At 35.7% G+C, this 22,545-nt stretch overlaps 1 pseudogene; it reads left to right on the forward strand.

Annotated features, from left to right (window-relative positions):
• The first annotated feature begins 8,655 nt into the window (after positions 1 to 8,655).
• LOC149772901 (uncharacterized) lies at positions 8,656 to 10,372 on the forward strand (annotated as a pseudogene).
• The last annotated feature ends 12,173 nt before the right edge of the window (positions 10,373 to 22,545 follow it).

Consider the following 22,545-nt stretch of genomic DNA (forward strand, 5'->3'; position numbering starts at 1 on the left):
GCAACTCCGATCTAAATTTGTCCGTAGATATCCATTAGATACCAAAATCGATAACATTCCTATAATTTTAGAATGAAAACTTAGTTTGTTAATATATTCACGGTAAAAAAGCCCATTGACATTCTCCAAATCAATGTATATCCAGACAACAGGGCATTGTTGTTAAGAATATGTTTAGTATTTTGTTTTCTCTTGCTATTGATTGTTTTAATCATTGATATTTTGTTTATTTATTTTTTTGCTTGTTTATTTTTTCTGTGCAACATGTTTTTATGGTAATGATTGCATGATATGTGTCAAAGGAACCCCCTCTGTTCACAATATCGCAATATGCTCAAAAATACAACATTCATCTCTCTCTCTCTCACACACAGACACACGCATACACACACACACACACACACAAACACAAGACCACGCATACAGATCATGTTTGAGTTTATAATAACGCAGGGCATGCATTTCAATATTTACAATTAATATTTATCCATTTGGTACTGTATAATCGCGTTTATAAGCGTGTAAAATATTTACCTAGTTTGATAGAATCGTAACATTTGACATGCTGTGCGCAGCTATCTTATGACGCTATTAATGTTGAGTCAAGCTACGTTACCTAAGATCAGTACATTTGTTCAAAACATACAAGTACTTTTTTTAACTTTTAATGCAGACTATTTTAAGCTATTAATATTTTATATGTCCTTGAGGATTATTCATATAACGAGACAAAATACAAGAGAGATCTACAATATGATTGGACAGAAAATCGACCTAAAATGTCACTGGGATTGTGTCATTTTATAAAAAGACACCATACTTCACACTACAAAAAGCAAGTATGCAGAAACATGACAGTCCCAAACCTGACAAATCCTTAGAGTACCAAAATTATAAATGGACACGCAAATCACTGCTAACTGGTAACTTTGGTAGTATTTTGCCAGAAATTAAAAGCAGGAATTAACTCTCTCCATTGTCCCAACCCAGAAACATTAAGCCATGTTTTCAACGACTGTCCCAACTATAATCAAGAAAGAAAGACAATACAGGAAATACAGAAAAATTCCAAAGAAGCCAGCTACCCGGAGGTCCTTGCGATATAAAATTATATCAGTAATTCGATCTGCTGTAAAGAGCTCTTCAAGAGGTATTGAGACAGTGGTGATTTTCGGACGAAGATCCAAAAGCTCCTATGAACGGGTATAATGATATATGTTTAGGGTACATGCACCATAGTTTCATTTTATGTGCTTACATTCGATGAAATGTTCTTGATAATGGTGCTGAAATACTGTGAGTTGTGCAGTCCTAGAACGATTAATTGAAATAAAACAATGAATGTTTTTTTCAGGTTTTCTAAGGTTACATACACGTTTATTTCCACCTGATGTTAACAGCTGGTTCGTATAGAGTACGTTGCAAATTATGTAAGAACTGTACGCTTGACCTTTAATACAGTTAGCACATTATTAATTTCAAATAACGAACTGGCTGCTTCTTCATGAAAAGGGGTGGTTGTGGGTGCAATTTAATCAATCAATGTAAGATATGAAATGCACAGACTTCTGTATGATGTTCAGATCAAATCAACCGAAAAAGTATCCATTTAACGATTAAACAATTCCGAGCTGATGAATCCGACTTCGATGCGTTCATATGACATATTAGCAATCCACAAGTTCCAACGAGGGAGAATACTGGCAGCTGTTAAGGACGCATGTATCCAAGTTTTTTTTTTTTTTTTTATTGGTAAACAAAAGCTAACTAACTATGCAAATGTTGTGGTAAAATAACGTACTTAGGGGAAAATTCCATGGTTTAATTCAATTGATTTTTGTATGATTTAGTAAAATCTTGCGATTAATTTTAAAAAATAATAAATTATTAGGGCGAATGAATTAAGCTTACTTAAGCCATAATTCATGAAGAAAACTCTGAAAACATTTAAATTTATACACCTCGAGATTTCTCTATGGCTCCAGAGAGTTGGGGAAATAGACCCGTTAGCAATTCAAAAACTCCAACCTTTAAATAACATGTCTATATTATTTTATATTTATCTAATTCCGATGAGTAAGTACGCCAAACTGTACATAATGCCCTTGATTGAAACCAATAATTAGCAATATTTGATTAGGCAGATAAAACAATATTTGGGATAAAGCAATCCGGTATCACGCATTACAGCTTTGAACTGGATTCACGATTCTTTATTATGACCAACTACCAAGCACTGGTGCATTCTTCCAGCTCCTGAGTATCCCTGTCCTTGTTAACCAGTTAATTCGGTTGACTTTGATCTTATTAATCAACTAATATCTAAGTAATTTACATCCCGCCCTGCTAAAGATCATTTTGAAGTGGTTCAAGGTGATATGGTGTGGAAGGAATATGACATTTCAATCAACCTACATATGACTCATTCTCCATAAAAATACACTATAAGCAGAACGTACGCCATCGAAATATTGGAAGAGAGGGAGAGAGAGATCTAAAAACATCGATAACTTTTATCATTAGGTTTGCATAAACCTAAATAAACATTAGTATATACATTTGTTCTGCTTTCCACGCTTGACAGCTTTGCATGGGTTTTCTCCCCATACTACTTTGATAATTTTCAGCAATACACTATTTCCTCGCGTAGACAAATTATATATGTTAAAAACTTTAATAAGGCATGCCCATGATGATTTCCAAAGAGTTGTTTATATTTATCTGCTGTGCTCGGTAAAGAGTAACATTTTGGCATAAAATAAAAAGAGAAGCAATAATCAAAATAACAATAAAAAAATAATTTATTTATATAGAATATAAAGATAAAAATGTAAAACGAAAGAAACTTACGGTATTGCGAATTAATCCCAAATAGTCATTACTGACACAAGTAAAAATGAATAAAGCTTTGAGTATATTTTCGTGGTGATCCAAAATAAAATCCAACGATAGAAGTCTTGATGTGCCTGTGATGGCCCGTATCGTGGTGATGTACTAACATTCTTTTGTTGAATCACACTAACACAATCCAAGAGTATATCCTTATTTGAATTTCAATATAACTAGTTAATATCTCATTCCAAGAATATAATTTTAGATGATGAGCACTTTGTATTTCCAGTTAATAAATAATTTGAATGAATAAATTTCAGCCCAGATTAAATAATGGACGCAGCAAATGATTTTGCGTCAAGGTCAAATAGCCCGAATGAACAATTTCTAAGAAAATAATATATTTCTTTTCTTTACTTGACCTCAGGTCACAGTTAGTATTTTTTATTTCAAAAATAATATTAGCTATTGCTATTTCATTCTGGAAGGTTCAAAATGTCTACAAGCAAAACGTTTAGTTATAATTAGAAATTATATTATTAAAATTATACTAAACAAAGTAAACACAATGTCCTTGACTCAGGCAAAGATAATAATCCTAATAGTCAACCCATACTCATAGAGAAAAATTTAACTATGTATTAGCTGTTTGAAGACTTGTTTAAAAATCACTGATTTAGGTCAGGTAGAAAATGAACTAAATTTTGGACAAGGTCAAGTCGAAAAAATAAATATTCATAGCATATAAAGAATAAAAACAGAACAAACTAATATGCAAATTAATTAAAATTAAAAATACATTGTTGGGCTATTGCCATTTTTAGAGAAACGTGCACATAAATTAAGGAGCATGACACATACCAATCTTTGTATTTACAATGCATGGATGGACATAAACACCATCACATTCGTTCGATTTTTCGGTGTCCCGAGAGTACTTTAAGGGCGAGAGGGGTTTCATCATTTGGAACTATTCTTCATTTTTATGTCTTTTTCTCTTTTCTTTTGTCTCTTTCGACTAGCTGGATTTGATTATGTGTGTAGGGATTTTATCTCCAAGAAAGGCAAATCACGTGATTTTCATTAACTGTCAGTGGAGGAGATAGAGCAGTTCGGGAATAATTTGGATTTGGAACATACTTTCAAAGAGGGACCAAAATTCTATATAATAAAATAACTCCAAGAGTACACGTAAATGGGGCTGTTACGGAAAAAAATTGATATAAAAAGATCAGCGAGACAAAGATTCTCACTATCATTGCTATTATACGTGATAGCAATTCAAATCTTATCCATTAAGATAAGAAAAAAAAACAAAAAAAAAAAAAAAAAAAAAGATATTGAGGGAATATAAATCCCAAATTTAAAAGACGAATTCAAGCTGCTCCTGCATGCGGATGATTGCACAAAAAAGGAATTCGATTCTTTTGGAAAGCCTCTGGGTAAAAAATAAATCATGATAAAACTAAGATTTAAAAAATAGGTAACTGGCGGGGAAATCATCCTGAACTTCATCAGCACACACAATAAAGGATCGGGTAAAAGCTATATGAGTCTTTTTTGGAAAGGAAAAGAAACAAGAAAACTATAAAAACATTATAAAAAATTAAAGAAAACATTAATATCTGGGCACTTACGCCACTATGCCTAATGGCGCGAGCCCAAGTGAACAAAACTTACCTGTATTCAAATATAAATTACATATTAAATTCAACAGACATAGAAAACAAAAAGTTGGATAGATTAGATAACTAAGTAAGTAACTACATTTGGGGCAACAAGACACACCATGTTAAAAAGAAAACTTTATATGAGGCAAGAAAGAGAGGAGGGCTAGCCCCTGCCTAGCCCAATATTACTAAAATGCACAAATATACTCAGTCGAAAAAGAAATGTTAAACTCTGAACCTAAAACACCGTGGGAGGCTCTATACATTTATTGGTTTGGCTTTACAATTAAAACAAGGGAAGATATCTATATAAAAAAAATAATGCGTTACTAAAAAAAATTAAAAGTTCCAAGGAAGTTCAGAAACATAAAGGATTTATTAGCCAAATACAGGGATAAAAAGGAATTATGTGGAATAAATAAATATAAAACTTACGAATGGATAAGGGAGGATATAAAATAAAAACTTGCGTAGCAAAGTAGAGCAAGAAAATGTTGGTATTAACTGAGACAGACCATGGGGGCACTGGGCCAACATCGGTTCCCCAAAAATACAAAGTCTAATTTTTAGATACAAGCACAAAGCATGGTTAACGGGGTAAGTAGCCCTAAAAAGGCATATCATCAAACTAATACCAAAATGCCCCATATGCAAACAGGCTAACTTCACCAAATACCATGCAATAGTGCAGTGCAAGAAACGAAAACCTGAAAAAAACTTATTATGGATATATGTAAGAGGGAGAGGTATTGAAGGAACAACATGTTATTTTTAGACGGAGATTTCGGCACAAAAAAAAACTGGTTTTAAAAATCAAGGATTACATAACTAAAACAATAACGGCCTGTGGCCAGATGATCACTATCAAAAATAGCTTGAAGAACCAGGGCATCAAACCGAGGGGAGGGGAGAATGGGGTAAAGGCTTCGGTTTACAGCCCAAGCAGGGATATGTACTAGTCTGTGCACGGGCTGGAGCCTTAATCTCACCTCGTGGCAGCAAACAAACAACCTACTAATTACAAATCATTTAGCAGAAAATGAATTGTTCATTCGGCACCTTACAAAATAATACAACTAACAAAATGTAACCAACATATAGAAAATGGGAAACCCAATAATTACTAATAAATTCATAAACATAATGATCTATTTCTGTGTTTTTTTCCTCCTCTTTCCTTCTTTCCTTGATAAACTTTCAAGAGACACGGGGAGCCTCCGCATGCTAGAATTATGAGACATAGACGTCACGAGGCTAAGTTGCAAGGCGCTACGCGAAGTGAACAGGCCTGGGAAAGAGTATCAGAAAAACCCATACGAAGGATATGGAGACAACACACATAGACGGGGAGATAGTAAACTTAACACTAGGAGTTACTCATTATAACGTGTAGGAAGAAAACTAACATTTTTTTTTCCTATTTGATTTTAGGCCATTTCGGATCACTTTTCTGTCTTAAAAGTACCATATGTCCCAGATATGGCCAAAATTAGACCATACTGGCAGACAAGGCTGTGTCCATAATTTAAGAGAAGCATATGGAAAATAAAAGAAACGAGGTTCCTTAAACAGTGCATGGCGGTCTCTCTCAAAAATGAGAAACTCTCATCAGAACACACGTATACAACAATAGAATATGATTTATTTTTCTTTTATAGATGCAACCGTTTCTCATTCAAATTTAAAGTCAGAATTCCAAGTTATAGAAAATTAAATTGTGGGCGCAATGTCCAAATAATAAAAAAAAATTCTTTCCTTCTTTAAAATTAAAATAAATTAATCAAATCATAGGAAAACTTGAGGGGGAAATTTGACACTAATGCTGTCCTTACATACATATCAATATCATACAAGCAAAATAGCAAATATACATATAGCATACACATGACATAGGAGACCCTTAGTAAAGGTCACTTGAAAACAAAAAGGGAAGGAAATTCGACTAGGACATTGAAGCCTAGATTGGATGAACAACCCTTTAGAAAACACTATTGAAAAAAATACCCCATAATTTTTTTTTTAAAAATACATTTTTGATCAAAATTCTTTTGAAAACAGAAATACTTACACACTCATATTAGGGGGATACAGGAAAACATGAAACACATTTATTTTGTTTGGAAATTGGGTGGGGTGGGGGAATCTGTCTGCCGCCCCACCCCCACCCCCCAATTAATAGTTGAATTTGGTGACCTGAATACGCTGCAGAGTGAAACTGATTTGGTTCTAATAAGATTTTCCTAGCCAAAATACTCAAGATCCTGCCTTCTTTCGCAGTATATGCTTTTATTGATAGAATGACCTATTCGTAATGTTCGAAAGCCCTCCCATCCTAGTGTTTGGTCAGGGACGGTATCGTAAGATGAATCTCAAACTACATCAAATTCATACTGATTATCAACTTTTTTTTTCTAAAATCTGGAAGAAATATTGACACTTCTTTTCTTCAAGACTTGGACCATGATAAAAATGAATGCCCACCTACTAGTGAGTTCAAGCACTGACAATTGCTATTACACTCATTATCTCCTCAAGAATAAATTAATTGTGTTGCAACTGTAGAACACTGCAATACACATCTTATAAATATTGAAAGAATGCATAAGAATATTTGGCTATGTATTTTAAATAGTGTTAAAATGGTACTAACTGCTGCCTCGCTTGACGCTAAGCATTAAGAGGTTAGTGTTAGGACTGGTCGGCCTGGTGTCAGGATAATGTGACTGGGTGGGACATCATGCTACATGTCTCTGGCATGATGCCCTAGCGATAGACATAACTATAAACTGCCAGACTGCATACGTCGTAATGATATGACTGAAAAATTAAAGCTACTTTAAAAGTCCAGATCACACACACACAGATTGTCAATTTTTTCATGCAAGTTTGAACATTTAATACTGTTTATATATTGATTATGTTATACCGCCGCATAGATGATATAAGAATTATAATTTTTTAATATCCTTTAATACATATAAACCTATTGTTTGGTAGTGGTGTCGGCTTTGAGTTTAATAGTGTAGAACTGGGACCTGATTTGGAACTGTCATCTATAGTACAGAACTGAACAAGTTCTTTATTTTCTCCTCTGGCTTTGAGATAATTAATTTATAAATATTTATTTTTGTCAGACTTGTAATTTTGACCACGAGTTGAAAGTATCGATTATGTCAAGTATTCTGGTAAAAACAATGACTTAATTAAAATAAATTTATACGTTTATTTTTTAGCGATACAGCCAGAAGTTGTTTGTGAGAACCAAGTCTTTTCTTGCCATCTACTTGTGTTCGAGAAACGTTATGCTGAAGATGATCACCTTCCCTTGTATAGACAGAGATCAGGTTACGAAAACAATTGACTTATTGATGCTGAGAAATGAATGAATGAATGAATGAATGCATGAATAATAATAATAATAATACTCTCATGTTTCATAACAGCAAATCCCCATACTTATTATCATAGTCTTTCCATCTAACTCACTCTCATCAACCTTTACCCAGGACTATCAATCCAAAATAAATAAAATACCGCAAATACATGTTATCAGAGCTGCCGATATGACTGGGTGATAGCTTAGTCCTTGGTCGGTTCCAAACCACGTAGAGCATTTGTGCACACGCTATTTTAGTCAAATCTAAACACGTACATTGAACCTAGAAGTATTTGTGACAAGTAACTGGACGCCCACTGAGTTGATGACGTATAAAAAGTTCGTATTGGTATGAGTGGCAATTGTTGTGCGTGTATATCGGATTTTTCTTTTTGAGTCCGCGAAGTAACAGCACGTGGTTTCTGTTTAGGATGCCATTACACGAGTGAAGCGACTTGACAATGGCAACGTACAGTGAAGACTCGTTGAGAGCCGATGGCGCTGAGTGCCCCATTTGTTTGGACGTGTTTACGTCTCCACGCCAACTCCCATGCATGCATGCTTTTTGTGAAAAGTGTCTTCAGAATCATATATCAATAAATGTCGACGACAAAGGAGGAGATGTTAAGGTATTTGTGTGTCCAGTTTGTAGAGCTTTGACTAACCAACCCAAAACAGGAAAACCTGTCGAAGAGTGGGCGTCGTTCTTTCCAAGAAGCGCCATTTCATTAGTAACAGAGTTGACAGAGAACATAAAACGATATTGCGATGCGTGACGATATGACGGTGAATCCAACAAGGCAGAGGGTTTCTGTGTCGTTTGCGAGGAAGTCTTCTGCAGCACATGTTTAAAGGTCCATCATAAAACAACGTCGACAAGAAATCATACAATAATAAGCATTGACGACTTAACAAGTACAACAGAAAACCGAATGCGGTTTGCAGAAGGATTTGGCTGTTCAGGTCACCAGGAGAAACGGATTGAATATTATTGTCAAATTCATGATGAGGTTTGTTGTGCAGATTGTTTCTTTGTTAATCACAGATCTTGTGACAATGTAAAGAGACTGAATTCCGACCTTTAAAGCTTAATGACTGAGTTAAAACCCGAAGAAATCATGCATAAAATGAAGAAACTCGAGCAACATCTTCAAAAGAGACTGAATTCCGACCTTTCGAGCTTAATGACTGAGTTAAAACCCGAAGAAATCATGCATAAAATGAAGAAACTCGAGCAACATCTTCAAAATTTTGTAAAAAGGAACGAGGTCAATATTTATGATCTGGAGGCCACGGTGAATAACCTTACAGCTTCAATTCTGAATATCAGGCAAAGAATTAATTCGAAACTGGACGAACTTGAGGCATTGGTGAAGAGAGAGGGAACCCAAATCTACAAAGAAGAAATGATAAAGCGCCAGGATGAGAATCATCAATGTCAGTGCCTGATAAATGCAGTAAGAATCTCACATACATTTCTAGAGACAGTCCTTAAATTTGGGACAGATACTCAAAAATGTCTTGTGTGTAAGAATTCTTTGGCACAGTTTAGGCCTTACACTGATCAGAACAGAGAAAAATATGAACATATAGAGACGGTTCAGAAAGATATGGAGCTTGAAGAAAGTACACAATGCATACTAATGCAGTATTTCAATGGCATAGGAAAACTTGAAGTCATACCGGAACGCACGAGATTTCCGTGTTCAGTTATTACTGACAATCCTCCCTGCCCCAGTATTAGTGAACCTCTTAAAGGGCTTCAACTAACGCTAGACAAAGTGGTAGAAATTCACATTTCAAGGGAAAAGAAACCAATTTACACAGGTATTGTCCACCTCCCTGATGATTCCATCGTTCTGGCAGATTATGTTAATAAAGCGTGTAGCCTGTTTGATTCGTCATATAACTTTGTTAGTAGCTGCACGTTACCTGTACAGCCCTTCGACTTGTGTCAAGTGAACCAACATGAGGTTGCTGTGACGTTGAGGAACAAGAAAACGGTCCAGTTCCTATCCATCAGAGACGGCCGTATCAAAGACACGGGCACTTTCACAACGTGGTATCAATGTTATGGTTTGGCTGCTATCAGTAGAAATGAGTTTGTAGTCTCTGGTTATACAGATGACTTGAAGAAATGTTGCTGGAGCATTGTTAGTAGGATAGCAGGGGAAACATACTATCATGCATTTGATTGTTCAAATCCGATCCGAATACGTATCACTCTGAATAATGCTCATACCCGTGTCTACATTTGTTTCTATGACACTAATGAAGTTTTCTGTTTCGGTGTAACATATGGAAAACAGTACTTTATTTACACTCTAAGGATTTAAAAAATCCATATGGTATATCAGTTGACAGAGAGGACATTATATATATATTGCCGGAAACGGATCTCACAATATTCATATATTATCTCCAAATGGAAGAGCACTCCAAATAATCACAGTTGGTATTCCAAAGTATCCCGGTAGAATCATATTCGACAGGAGCCAGACATATTTTTTTCTTGACAAATTTTAACGATATGGAATGAACTAACCTTCACATTTTTAACAAACAGTAGAAGTTAACGCTTCCAGTGATGATGAGTGTTTGAAGACATTTATTGAGTATATAAGCAATACTCTGAATTCTACCGACTGTTTTCAGAATCCCGCTAAAATTACATTTGAAAGAAGCCAAAAACATAACATACTTACAAGCATTCTCAGTATGCGATATCCATGACTTGATCCTAAAGTAGAATATCATTGTGCACGTTAATTAAAATTTCCTGTTTTGCTTGAGTTGGCATTAAAAAGATATTTGCAAAACAAATTCCTTTTCAATGGAGACAATAAAGAACAATATCCTGAGAGATGTTATTGGTACTTTACCAGTATCAAATATGATTAGTGCGTTTAGATTCTGCCAGTATTCGATTAGAAAATATTTTTCACATGGCAACGCAATGAAAATAGTATACACACACTGGTAAAATACCACAATGAGATTGTTTCTCCGAAAGGCTCCTTTATCGTAATTTCTAATTAAAAAGTTCAATGCAATGTTAGACATGATTTCTGTTCTGCTGAACATAAATATTCTCGACAAAGAAAATTTTGGAAAATGAAATATGATTAGTTTGTTATTATAAAAGTTGACTAGAATACATTTTTTTTGTTTGGCGCTTCTCAATTATTTTTGTGAATTACTTGTGAGAAAGCAAAGTACAACTGAAATCAAACACGACCTATTGAATTTCCTATCTATTGTTAATTATATATATATATATATATATATATATATATATATATATATATATATATATGTTGTATTTTTTTAATGACAAAGAAATGTAGTCATTATCAATAGCTAAATGTCGTATACGGGAAAATATTTTATATCGTAGATTGCGTAGGATCTATAAATAGATGTGGTAAAGTTTCTAATAATAAATGGGTTTTTTTATACAAATTTTGCGGTCATTTCCCATTGGATGGGTCAGTCAGGTGGGTTTTTCGAACAATTAAGTTATTTTTCCGACTGGATCGGTTAGGTTCGGTAAGTTCTTTTACGATGCGGGATATTTGCAAAATATCACGTAGATTGTAAAAGTAGACTGCTTTTTCAACACTTACGCTTGTATACAAGTACTTGCAGCTGGACAAGTATTTCATTCTTATTTCCTATGTACATGTTGCAACAAGAAGTCTGCAGACGTATTTAATGTTGTTTTTAAATATTGTTTAAGCAGAGACATTTGTTACGACTATTCATTGGAAAAATATTATTCTAGGACTATTGTGTGATTATTTAAAGAGGTTCTGGACAATGCCAGTGCGATAAACCATGACTTTTGGCAGACCAAATACATTAAGTGCGTACTGATGTCAAACGTGCTATCGACCGCAATGTCTGCCGTTGGTTTTAGGCTGATTTGCTGTCATATAAAAGCGGTGCTTGTTGCGTGTAACCTGATGTTGATGCTACAAATGTCACTGGCTGTTCTAAAACTGAGTCAGAATCGGAGTCAGCAAGGTCTTGAAAAACTTGTATTTGGGCACTTCTATGTATATTTGTTTTATGCAATGTTAGTAATGGTGTTTGGTCTTAGTCTGATTCTGATACTGAGTTGCTGACTAATTTCAGAAGTTTTGGTTGTTCTAGGTCAGAGTTGGTATTTTAGTACTTACTCGAGTCTGGACCGGTCTGGTCAGTAAGGTCTGAATTAAACTGTTCTAAGACTGGTTCCTGGCCAGTTTAGTGGGATTGGACTAAATTGGAGATGAATCCCAAGTCTGATGGCTGATACATATAGAAGCAATTGGTGTATAGTCACTCGATATGTTTGTTTGTCTTTACTACTTGTGTCTACATTTCTACTGCATTACCACTGTTGGTAAGATGAACAAGCATAACAGTGGAATTTGGTTTAGCATGATGTATGTACAGATCTGTAATCAATTTACAATCTGCCATAGGAATGTTCTCAGAGATTGTGAATTATTTTGTTGTTTTACTTGACGTATTTTAATCTCAATCAATGAAGATGGCTATACGAACGATCAACATGTTTTGAATTTCTTATATATATCAGGATACTACTCAAAATTAATTAAAGTAAAGCCATTTTTAAGTAAACAACATTTAATAGTTTCATACGCACGGTCCGAAGCCACAATCTTTAATTTTGTGTGATATAAAATTGTATAAACTACGTCCAACAATCGCATACACTCATGAAGTATTTTTAACAGGCAATTTCAAAAGATGCATTTTATAATTTATTTTCACCCATTCTTTAGCATTGTTTAATTAGAGCATGGACTGCTATAATTATGACAATTGCTATTTTAATTAATGCTTCATAATTCGTTTTGTCAAAAGATAATTTCCCTTATTCTTCAGTATGACCTACTACCAAGTGCTGGTGCATTCTTCCAACTCCCGTGTACCCCTGTCCTTGTTAACCAGTTAATTCGGTAGACTTTGATCTTATTAATCAGCTAATATCTAAGTAATTTACATTCCGCCCTGCTAAAGATCATTTTGAAGTGGTTCAAGGTGATATGGCGTGGAAGGAATATGACATTTCAATCAACCTACATATGACTCATTCTACATAAAAATACACTATGAGCAGAACGTACGCCATCGAAATATTGGAAAAGAGAGAGAGAGAGCGAGAGATCTAAAAGCATCGATATGTTTTATCGCTAGGTTTACACAAACCTAAACAAATATTATTATATGCATTTGTTCTGCTTTCCATGTTTGATAGGGTTTATTGACTACTTTGCATGGGATTTCTCTCTTAATTCTGTGAGAATTTTCAGCCATACACTATTTCCTCGCGTAGACAAATTAAATCTGTTTAAAACGTTAACAAGACATGCCCAAGATGATTCCCAAAGAAACGTTTATATTTATCTGCATTACTCGGTAAGGAGTAAACACTATTGCGACTATATGCGTTTAAAATAAATAATAGACAAGAGTGAGAAGCAATAAGCATTCTGAAATTCAACCAATAATTTACTTACCTAGAATACAAAGTGAAAATTTTAAAACAAAAGGAACTGACGGTATTGCGAATTAAATCCCTGATAATCCTAGAATTAGTGACACGAGTAATAATGAGTAGTTTATTTTCGTGTTAATCCAAAATAAAATCTTACGATAGAAGTCTTGATGTGACTGTGGTAGCCCGTGTCGTGGCGATGTGCCAGCATTCTTTTGTTTAATCACAATAATACATTCCAAGAGTATGTCCTTATTTGAATTTCAATATATTTAGTTAATGTCTCTTTCCAAGAATATAATTTTAGACGATGAGCACTTTGTATTTCCAGTGAATAAATAATTTAAATGAATAAATTCAAGCCAATATTAAATACTGGACGCAGCAATAACTTTGCTTCAAGATCTTATAGCCCAAGTGATTAATTGGTAGGAAAAAAGAAACAAAATTATATAGTTCTTTACTTGACCTCAGGTCAAAATTAGTATTTTCTATAATAAAACAAAACCTATTACCTAGTGGAAAATGTCATTCTAGAGGGTTCCAAATGTTTACAAGTTAACATCTTAGTTATAATGAGAACTTCTTTTCCCTAAATTATACTAAACAAAGTAAACACGTTATTGACTCAGTCAAAGATAATTATCCTAATAGTTAACCCATACTCGTAGAGAAAAATTTAGCTATGTATTAGATGTTTGCAGATTTTTTTCAAAGTCTCTGATTTAGGTCAGGTAGAAAATGAACTTAATTGTGGACAAGGTCAAGTTCAAAATACAAATATCCATAGCATATAAAGAAGAAAAACAGAACAAACTAACATGCAAATTAAATCAACTTAAAAATACATTGTTGGGCTATTGCCAATTTAGAGAAACGTACATATAAATTAAGTAGCAAGACACATACCAATATCTTTTATTTACAATGCAAGGATGGACATAAGCGCCATCAATTTCGTTCTCTTTTTCGGTGTCCCGAGAGTACGTTAAGGGCGAGAGGGGTTTCAACATTTGGAACTATTCTTCAGTTTCATGTATTTTTCTCTTTTCTTTTGTCTCTTTCAATTAGCTGGATTTGATTGTGTGTGTAGGGATTGTATCTCCAAGAAAGGCAAATCACGTGATTTTCATTAATTGTCAACGAAGGAGATCAAGCAAAACATATTATTAAGTTTTGCTTTCTTTAATAAAATTTGAATAAACTAGCTCTTAATCATTAAAGTGAGATGAGTGGAGTTGTTCCAATCCAATGCATTCTTTCCTGACACATTTCACTATATTTCAATAATATGTTGATTAATTTTTCTTCTTCTCGAGCAGACAAAATTCCAATGTTCAAAAAACATATATCAGGCTTTGTTCCCAAACATTTTACCCTATTTTTTGCTTTGTATATTTGTATTATGATGGGGCTGTAAGTTCTTTATTTGTATCATGATGGGGGCAGAAAGCTTTTCGTTTGTATCATAACGGGGGATGTAACCTTTTAGTTGGTATTATGATGGGGTCTGTAAGCTTTTAATTGTTGTACTATGATGGGGGATATAAGCTTTTAATTTGTATCAAGGTGGGAGCTGTAAGCTTTATATTTGTATCATAATAGGGTCTGTAAACTTTTATTTTATACCATGATGGGTGCTGAAAGCTTTCTATTTCTATTATGATGGGGGTGTAAGCGTTGAATTTGTATCATGATGGGGGCTGTAAGCATTGAATTTGTATCATGATGGGCAGGACCGGTGTTTGGGGGTGGCAAGTGGGGCGACCTGAGGGGGCTCAGCGCTTCAGGCCTAAGGTCGACCTTATGAGTTTGTCAAGCTATATTCTCCGGTAAGCTTTTCATATGTATTGTGATGGGGGCTGTACGTTTGTGCCTTAATTTGATTCCCTTTCATAAATCTAAATTAACTATATTTTGTCCCCTAACTGTGTTGTCACTAACTGAAATGGAATTCACTGTTGAGAAAAATTTATTTCGTTATTGAACAATTCGCACCACATATTTCCCGTGTATTTACATGAATTAAAGGGTTCATCTCATTTGCAATCACCATTTATCTACTGAATAGTTCCTATTTGCCTTTCTGTGTTGGAGACCGCTCCGGTGGCCTAGTGGTTAGAGCGTGCGCCTTTTGTACGGGAAGTCGCGGGTTTGAAACCCGGACGAGTCATAACAAAGACTTATCAAAATGATACTAACAGCTGCCTCACTAGTTGCTCAGCATTAAGCCCTTAATATTAGTACTGTTTGGCCTGTTGTCAGGATAATGTGACTGGGTGGGACATCATGCTACATATCTGCGGTATGATGCCCCAGTGCAAAACATAGCTATAAACTGTCACCCTGCAGATATCGTAGCGAAATGACTGAAAAATGTTTAAAGCTTCGTTAAAAATCCAAATCTCTCTCTCTCTCTCTCTCTCTCTCTCTCTCTCACACACACACACACACACACACCCCCTCGCTTGGCGTTCAGCATTAACAGGTTAGTGTTAGGACTGGTCGGCCTGGTGTCAGGATAATGTGACTGGGTGGGACATTATGCTACATGTCTGCGGCATGATGCCCCAGTGCTAGACATCACTATAAACTGCCACAATGCATACATCATAGCGATATGACTGAAAAGTTTTTAAAGCTACGTTAAAAATCAAAATCACGACACATCACATCACTTTCAAAGATGGATCAAAATCCTGTATAATAAAATAACTGAAGAGTACATGTAAATGGGGCTGTTATGGAAACATTTGATATACAAAGATCAGTTTGGCAAGGATGCCCCCTATCAAAGCTATTATACGACATAGCAATTGAAATCTTAAGCATTAAAATAAGAAAATCAAAGAAATTGAGGGAATAAATATCCCCAATTTAAAAGAAGAATTCAAGGTACTCCAGCATGAGGATGATTGCAAAACTTTATAAGAGACCCAAATTCCATTAAACACTTAGAAAAGAAATTTAAATCTTTTGTAAAAGCCGCTGGATCAGAAGCAAATCATCATGAAACTGAGATTTTAAAAGTAAGAAACTGGCGGGGAAATCATTCTGCATCCCCCACCCCTCACCCCCCCCCCAAAAAAAAATTAATTAATCAAGGATCGGGAAAAAGCTCTAGGACTCTTTTTTTTGGAAAGGAAGAGGAACAAGAAAACTATCAAACATGATAAAAAATAAAAGAAAACATTAATGTATGGGCACTTACGCCACTATACATAACGGAGCGGGCCCAAGTGAACAAAACTTACATGTTTTCAAATATACATTACGTAACAAAATCAACCGATATAGAAAACAAAACGTTAGATAAATTAGATAATGAACTAATTAACTACATTTGGGGCTACAAGACTCACTATGTTAAAAAGGAAACTTTATATAAGGCAAAACAGAGAGGAGAGCTAGCCCTGCCTAACTCAGTATTACTAAAATGCAAAAATATACTTAATCGAATACAAATGTTAAACTCTGATCCTAAAACACCGTGGGAGGCTCTATACATTTATTGGTTTGGTTTTACAATTAGAAATAGGGAAGATATCTATATAATAAAAAAAAAATACGTTACTAAAAAAATTAGAAGTTCCAAGGAAGTTCAGAAACATAAAGGATTTATTAGTCAAATGCAGGGATGAAAAGGAGTTATGAAGAGTAAATGAATATAAAACTTACGAATATTTTTGCAATGTTTGTTCATGACTGGAATTTGTTGTGATTACCTATAGCTAAATTTCGTATACGAGTATAGGTTCTATATTATGATATTAAGAGTGCCTGTAGATTGCGTTTGATCAATAAGTAGCTGTGGTAAACTTTCTAATAATACAAAAATATTTACAAATTTTGAAGTTATTTTCTGTAGTATAGGTCGGTCAGGTGGGTTATTTCCAATTGGATAGGATAGGTCAGGTGGGTTCTTTTATGATGTGGGATGTTTTCAAAATGTTCACGTTGAAAGTAGGAACAAAATGCATTTTTACCCTTAAGCATATATATAAATACTTGAAGCTGAACAAATATTTCATCCTTATTTCCTATGTACTTCTTTGTCACAACAAGGCTACAGACGTATTTAATGATGCGTTTCGATATTATTTGAGCAGAGACATTTGTTCGGATTATTCATTGGAATAACCAAGTGCTCATTGGACGAAAATATAATTCTGGGGCTGTTGTGAAATTATTCAAAGAAGTTTAGGACAATGACATTGTGATAAATCAGGACTGATGGTAGAAATATACATTAAAAAATCTAAATTTTATTTGGACATTCGATTCTTTTGGGCTTGAATATATATTTTCAGGATTATTTTGGACTTAATTCTTAATAATATAAGTTCCTCTTAAATCTTCGTTTTATAACCTTGTTTTTAATTAAACTATTTTTTTTTGCGTTTTTAGAAAACTTGCATGCTTAGCTTCTTACTGGTATTTAGTTTATGACCATAGCATCGTACGTAGCCAAGAAATAAAAATGTTTAGACGGATTTGTTTCCTTTGTCCCTTACACATTATTTTTCTGTCTACGTTTCCATTACCTTTCAAAGCAGTTAGTTTTTTTTTAAATTTATGTATTTATGCATATACTCTCTTTATTAACATTTAATGCGTCTGATTTTGCGATTTTATGATACCTGTTCCAGTCCGATGGCAATCACCAAAAGTATTTCTCCAGCAACCCCACCCTCATGCTACTTTGACGGGGTGGAACATGGTCCTCTAAATTATAAGGATAATATATTGAAATAAAATATGTGTTCTTACTCAAGTATTGCATGAAATCGATTTTGCCAGAAACACACCAGTTGCTAATGTTACATTTTGCTCATCGCGCTTTTTCCTCTAAATAACATCAAGACAACTTTCATTGAAAGTAGCGAGGAAGTGAATATGAAATAGACGTATTTGTCTGGAGCTGAGGGGAGATGTTAAAAATATTTTTATAAGTAAATTTAAGATAATTTTGGGATGAATATTTTGCGATGCATTTTTTGTGGAGGGGATAGAACTATTACATTAATGAACAGAGTAAAGAATGTCAATTATTGGAAGGGTTTCGAAACATGTTCCAATAATCATGCTTACAGGAGGTGTGGAAGCGACAAATTGTATTGGATAGGAATGAAAGTGGGTTGTTGTTTGGTTGTTTATACATGGCAATACTAATGCTATATCAAGCAGATGAATTGGCAACAGACTTTCTCAAGGACACACCAAGATAGACGATCCGGCAGACCTGGGTAGGTTTTGTATCTGCAACCCATGGATTTGACGTCGTTCAATCAACCAAGTTACAGCGGCTCGGATTGAATACGGGAGTAAGGAGCTTGAATACGAATTTCTAGAAATGTGTGTTTGTGTGTGTATATGCTTATTGTGTGTACATACATACATACATACGCCTGCTCCTTGAATTTTACGCAGAATTACGGCTCACCATCAAAAACACCGTATTTCAGCAGAAAGACAGCCTGAAAACTGCCTGGATGTATCCTAGATCAAAACACTGGCACCTATTCGATTACATCATAGTACGCCAGAGGGACTTAACATATGTCCTTCATACCAGAGTGATACCCAATGCAGAATGCCACACAGACCATCGTCTTGTCCGATGCAAGCTCGACTTCCACTTCAAGCCCAGGCCTAGACAACAAACAGGTGTCCCGAAAAGGAAGCTCCAGATCAAAAACCTGTTGTCTGAAGACGTCAAGGCAGATTTTCAAGAGAGCCTGCAGTCTAGACTTGAAGAACTTAATTTTCTGCCAGATCTACCTCCGGAAGAGATGTGGAATCACATCATGGTTGCCATTCTGCAAACCTCAGAAGAAATCGTTGGATTCACCACAATGAGAAACAAAGATATGACATTCTTCTGTCATCATGAAGCTTTTAACAGCAAATAAAAAATTCGGGAAAACTTCTATCGATCCATGTGAATAAAGAGTAGCCAAACAATAGGAAACATATTTTAGGTATAAGCCACATCCCTAAAAACAGCTTATGTTTATTTTCAAAGGCAGAGAGATTAAGGTAACCATTGCAAAACAGCGTATGCTTATTCTCAAAGGCAGAGAGACTAAGGCACCCATTACAAAACAGCGTATGCTTATTCTCAAAGGCAGGGAGACTAAGGCACCCATTACAAAACAGAATATGCTTATTCTCAAAGGCAGGGAGACTAAGGCATCCATTACAAAACAGCGTATGCTTATTCGTAAAGGCAGAGAGACTAAGGCACACATTACAAAACAGTGTATTTTTATTCTCAAAGGCAGAGACTAAGGCACCCATTACAGAACAGCGTATTTTTATTCTCAAAGGCAGAGAGACTAAGGCATCCATTACAAAACATAGTATGCTTATTCTCAAAGGTAGAGAGACTAAGACACCCATTACAAAAAATCATATGCTTATTCTCAAAGGGAGATAGACTAAGGTACCCATTACCAAACAGCGTATTCTTATTCTCAAAGGCAGAGAGACTAAGGTACCCACTACAAAACAGCGTACTCTTATTCTCAAAGGCAGAGAGACTAAGGTACCCATTACAAAACAGCGTATTCTTAATCTCAAAGGCAGAGAGACTAACGCACCCATTACAAAACAGCGTATGCATATTCTCAAAGGCAGAGAGACGGCACCCATTACAAAGCAGCGTATGCTTATTCTCAAAGGCAGAGAGACTAAGGTACCCACTACAAAACAGCGTATGCTTATTCTCAAAGGCAGAGAGACTAAGGTACCCACTACAAAACAGCGTATGCTTATTCTCAAAGGCAGAGTGACTAAGGCACCCATTACAAAACAGCGTATGCTTATTCGCAAAGGCAGAGAGACTAAGGCACCCATTACAAAACAGCGTATGCATATTCGCAAAGGCAGAGAGACTAAGCCACCCATTACAAAACAGCGTGTGCTTTATCTCAAAGGCAGAGAGACTAAGGCACACATTACAAAACAGCGTATTTTTATTCTCAAAGGCAGAGAGACTAAGGCACCCATTACAAAACAGCTTATGCTTATTCTCAAAGGCAGATAGATTAAGGTACCCATTACAAAACAGCGTATGCTTATTCTCAAAGGCAGAGAGATTAATGTACCCATTACAAAACAGCGTATGCTTATTCTCAAAGGCAGAGAGATTAAGGTAACCATTACAAAACAGTGTATGCTTATTCTCAAAGGCAGAGAGATTAAGGCATCCATTACAAAACAACTTAGCTTATTCTCAAAGGCAGATAGATTAAGGTACCCAGTACAAAACAGCGTATGCTTATTCTCAAAGGCAGAGAGATTAATGTACCCATTACAAAACAGCGTATGCTTATTCTGAAAGGCAGAGAGATTAAGGTACCCGTTACAAAACAGCGTATGCTTATTCTCAAAGGCAGAGAGACTAAGGCATCCATTACAAAACAACTTAGCTTATTCTCAAAGGCAGATAGATTAAGGTACCCAGTACAAAACAGCGTATGCTTATTCTCAAAGGCAGAGAGATTAATGTACCCATTACAAAACAGCGTATGCTTATTCTCAAAGGCAGAGAGATTAAGGTAACCATTACAAAACAGCGTATGCTTATTCTGAAAGGCAGAGAGATTAAGGTACCCGTTACAAAACAGCGTATGCTTATTCTCAAAGGCAGAGAGACTAAGGTATCCATTAAAAACAGAGTATGCTTATTCTTGCCGAGTCAGCAGACCTAACCTGCGCTCGCCACGCTAAATATCAACAAGTCGATGGTGCCGTCTTCACGTGGTTCTCAGACATGTCGGTCCACCATGACGCAGTCAACGATGAAGTGCTCATTGCCAAGGCAAAGATACTCGGAGACCAATTCGGCATCACAGACTTTGCCTATTCTCGTGGCTGACTACAACACTTTAAGAATTGGTGGGGCATCAAACGCAAATTGTATGAGGGAGAAGCAGATAGTGCCCACATGAACAAAGTGCAGGCCGGCAGAGAAGAACAACAGCGACTACTGCAAGACTACAACCCTCAAGACATATTCAACCTGGACGAAACGGGCTTGTTTTTGCAACTGGGGCCAAACTACAGTTTAGCAACCAACACCAGTAAAGGCACGTAAAGTCAAAGGATAGGATCACCGTGACTCTTACTGCGAACGCAACAGGGACCATCAAATTGAAATCATTTGTCATCACTAAAGCCAACAGACCAATGTGTTTTGGCAAAATATATAACCCATACACATATGTGAGATGCAGACACATTCGCAAAGCTTGGATGACGGAAGTACTTTTCATCGACTGGATGAATTGTATCGATAGACAGACGAGGGAAGCCAAACGCAACGTCATCTTACTCGTAGACAACGCTGCAAGCCACACACAATGGTACATTCGATAACGCAACGTAAAACAACACTTCCTTCCGCCAATTACAACGGCACACATTCAGCCTATGGACGCTGGCATAATACATGCATTCAAGGCTTACTACAGGAAACAAGTGGTTAGACATTACATTCACTGTGCTGAGCAAGGCAAGGTTCAAACTGTGGACATTATGCAGGCAATACACATGGTACTGACAGCGTGGAGTTCAGTGACACAAACAACAATCTCAAACTGCTTTAGACATGTACAGATCATACCGACACCAACCACAACTGTCGAAGATATTGATGATGGAGATAACATTCCATTAAGTGAGCTCAGATATCTAATAAAGAAGCTTTCCCACCCAATTAAATTATCCATAAAACTCGTTAATCCGGACATATTCACTGGGAACGAATGTGTGTGTGTGTGTGTGTGAGAGAGAGAGAGAGAGAGAGAGAGAGAGAGAGAGAGAGAGAGAGAGAGAGATGTTTCGACTCGTTTTTTGTGTCCGTACTGACTAACGAACCCATGTTCGCGGATTACTGCAACTATAGCCCTTGCCTGCATGCACCAGCACTTTTACCTGCCCCCCCCCCCACTTAACCGTGCGCAGCTCCTCCGAAAAATGATGGAACACAGTCTCGTGTCAGATTTACAATATAATTTAAATAAAAATATATATAAATACACTTGGAGTGCGGATGCGATGTTAGGCACTTGGCATTTAAAGTTTGGTGTATAGCTGTAGTACATTTAATAGCTGGAGATCATTTTATCTGAACATATTTAAAAAAAAAAATT

The sequence above is a fragment of the Sinohyriopsis cumingii genome, unplaced genomic scaffold (genome assembly GCF_028554795.1).
Source record: "Sinohyriopsis cumingii isolate HCF-2022 unplaced genomic scaffold, ASM2855479v2 utg000974l, whole genome shotgun sequence".
Taxonomy (NCBI): domain Eukaryota; kingdom Metazoa; phylum Mollusca; class Bivalvia; order Unionida; family Unionidae; genus Sinohyriopsis; species Sinohyriopsis cumingii.